This window comes from Macaca thibetana, chromosome 11 (genome assembly GCF_024542745.1).
Source record: "Macaca thibetana thibetana isolate TM-01 chromosome 11, ASM2454274v1, whole genome shotgun sequence".
Taxonomy (NCBI): domain Eukaryota; kingdom Metazoa; phylum Chordata; class Mammalia; order Primates; family Cercopithecidae; genus Macaca; species Macaca thibetana.
Window position 1 is genome coordinate 46,220,615 of NC_065588.1, and position 3,561 is coordinate 46,224,175.

General features: G+C 44.7%; 1 pseudogene; it reads left to right on the forward strand.

Moving 5' to 3' along the window:
• Window positions 1-1,586: 1,586 nt before the first annotated feature.
• On the forward strand, window positions 1,587-1,923 carry LOC126930821 (60S ribosomal protein L35a-like; annotated as a pseudogene).
• Window positions 1,924-3,561: the final 1,638 nt, after the last annotated feature.

Here is a 3,561-nt window from a genome sequence, read left to right on the forward strand (position 1 = left end):
GGAGGATTGCTTGAGCCCAGGAGGTGGAGGTTGCAGTGAGCTGAGACTGCGCCACTGCACTCCAACCTGGGCGACAGAGTGAAACCTTATCTCCAAAAAGAAAACGGAATGAACTACTAATAAATGCTACAACTTAGAGAACACTGGAAAACATTATGCTAAGTGAAAGAAGCCAGTTATGGAAGACTTTATTGTATGATTCCATTTATGTGAAGTGTTCAAAATAGGTACATTTCTAGAAACAGAAAGTAGATTTGTGGTTGCCAGGGCATAGGGGAAGGAAGGGAATAGGGACTAATACTAATGGGAGAGAGAGACAAAAACATTCTAAAATTAGATTGTGCTGATAGCTGCACAGCCCTTTGAATATACTAAGAAAACATTGAATTGCACATTTTAAATGGTAAGTTTGGATTATATCTCAATAAAGCTGTTTAAACACAAAGAAAGGCCGGGCATGGTGGCTCACACCTGTAATCCCAGCACTTTGGGAGGCCGAGGCAAGTGGATCACCTGAGGTCAGGAGTTTGATACCAGCCTAACCATCATCGTGAAATCTCATCTCTACTAAAAACACAAAAATTAACTGGGCTTGGTGGCGGATGCCTGTAGTCCCAGCTATTCGGGAGGTTGAGATGGGAGAATTGCTTGAACCCGGGAGGTGGAGGTTGCAGTGAGCCGAGGTCGTGCCAGGGCACTCCAGCCTGGGCAACAGAGCGAGACTGAGTCTCAAAAAAACAAAAATAATAACAAAAAACATTCACACAAAGAAAAAATTCTGTGTGGAGGTAAGTTTAAACTATATCAATATTCCGTTTCCTATCAAACTTGCACCTAAAAGTTTTAACATTCACTGATGATTCTTGACTGAATCATTACTGTATTGCAAAATGGTGATTTTTCTATCATTGCTTCTTCATTTACTAGTTGGCATTTTACTATAAGGAAGAGCCATCAAATATATTTTTAAAAATAAAAAATAGGATTATACTCAACATTAATGCTTCATAATTTGCTAATTTAATATTACTCAGTCCTGTGATTCTGTATGTAAATATTTACCAATGTCATCATTTTTAGTGGCTGCTAAGTTTTTTGTTTTTTGAGATAGGGTCTTGCTCTGTCACCCAGGCTGGAGTGCAATGGCGTGATCTCAGCTCACTGCAACCTCTGCCTCCTGGGTTCAAGCGATTCTCCTGCCTCAGCCTCCTGAGTAGCTGGGATCATGGGCATGTGCCACCAAGCCTGCATAATTTTTGTATTTTTTAGTAGAGACAGGGTCTCGCCATGTTGGCCAGGCTGGTCTCAAACTCCTGACCTCAGGTGATCCTCCTGTCTCAGCTTCTGAAAGTGCTGGGATTACAGGCGTGAGCCACTGCGCCCGGTCTCTATGAATCTTACTGGAGGATTATTCCTTTAGACAAAAATCACACTGATAAGTCTCTTTAAGATAAGGCCTTCTCTATCTTGGGTACCCCGTGAGGCTGTGCAGGAATAATATCCTTAAGATCCTTAGAAGATCTTTCTCTTCCTGCCATCTTGGATCCTGTGGAGGCCTGCTGGGAATAGGACTTCTAAAAGGAAATATGTCTGGAAGGCTGTGGTCCAAGGCCATTTTTGCTGGCTATAAGCAGAGTCTCTGGAACCAAAGGGAGCACACAGCAGTTCTTCTTAAAATTGAAGGTGGTTTATGCCTGAGATGAAACAGAATTCTATTTGGGCAAGAGATGTGCTTCTGTATACAAAGCAAAGGACACCACAGTGACTCCTGGTGGCAAACCAAACAAAACCAGAATAATCTGGGGAAAGGTAACTCCGGCCTACAGAAACAGTGGCAAGGTTCATGCCCAATTCCAAAGCAATCTTCCTCCCAAGCCCACTGGACACAGAATCTGAGTGATGCTATACCCCTCAAGGGTTTAAACTGATGAAAAGTCAATAAATAAAAGTGGATTTGTGGGGGGAAAATATCCTTAGAAGTCCTACTGTTAACAGAGTAGGTCTGCAACAAATGCCTGTAGGATCCTTAGGACTACTTCTGCCTGTCTGAAGGATTCTGAGGCACCCGCTTAGGTCTTTCTGATGCTTAATGACTCTGCTTTTACAGTCACAGCTTTGGCTTCATGTTTACCCAGAGACGGTGTGTTCCTGACAGTGCTCTGGAGTTGATCTTTGCCCCGAGGCTTTTTTATTACTTTGACAATTCTTGCTTGGCTGGAAAGATTATCCTGGGCTTTTTATATCTCCTCCAAATTCTGCCTAAAAAACAGAATAATTCTTTCTTTAGCTTTTCTCTCACTATCTGTATCTTAGGATGCAAGGCTCAAAAAAGTCAAACATAACTTCCAACACTCTGCCTGAAAATCCTAGCCAGAGTCATCAGTTAATTAGACCTTTTTTATTTTTCACATTAGTACAGATGAAAGTTTCAGTCCACTGTCCACCACTACATCAGAGTCTCTGTTCCTCCAGATTCCAATAGTGTTTCCCTGAACTTTCCCTTGAGCCTTCGCCCGCAGTCTCCTCAAGGCCCTGCCAGCTTTCCCGCGCAGTCTCACTGAGGCTGTCAGGCGCCTCCCACACACGTTAGGTTCTGCTATGGCAGTGCCTCGCTTCCAGGTACCAAATCCTGTCCCAGGTGCCTGTTGCTGCACAGCAAATGACTTCAAGCTTAGTGGCATAAAACCACAACTATTTTATTATTCTCATGGATTCTATGGATTAGGAATTCGGACAGGGCATGGAGGAGATGGATTTTCAATGCTCCATGAGGTCTTGGACCTCAACCAGGAAGACTCGGTGCACAGGAGCTGGAACAGCTGAAGTTGGAGAATTCACTTCCAAGATGGTTCTTCCTGCCTATAGCTGCCAGCCTGGCGGGCGTGGCTGGGAGGCTGGCTCAGCTGGGTCTCTTGGCTGGAGCACTACACATGGCCTCTCTGGCATGGCGGCCTCGGGAAATTGGACTTCTTACATGGTGGCTCAGGAGAAAAAGAAGCCAACAGAGGGGTACAGCAGTGATGCAGGACAGGCAAGGCTGACTCCTTTTGGCAGGGTTTTCCCAGATAAAGCAAGCAGAGAGTGTGGAGAGGAGTGGAGGATGAGAAGCTGGGAAGAAAGCATCTTAGCCATCTATGCATGCGCGCACACACACACACACATACACACACACACACACACACACACACACACACACACAAAATCTGTAAGGGCAAACAGGTTTGCTGGGAGTAGCCAGACTCGAGTAAAGACAGATGGTGTAAGTGAGCTGGATGAGGTTGCTCAGCTCTGGAACTTCTCCAGTCTCACTGGAGGCTGGGTATTGTATGTGAAGACTGTCCCATGAGTGGGGGATACATACAGAGGCCACCATGGGGCAGTAGCAGCCAGAAGAGAATGAATGGTGTAAAGGGTTGAATAGTGGCCCCCTCAAGAGAGATATGCCCAAGTTCTGAACCTGTGAATGTGACCTTTTTGGAAATAGGATCTTTTCCCAAATAAAGATCTTAAGAAGAGATCATCCTAGATTAATGGTGAGCCTTAAATCCAGAGACAGGTATC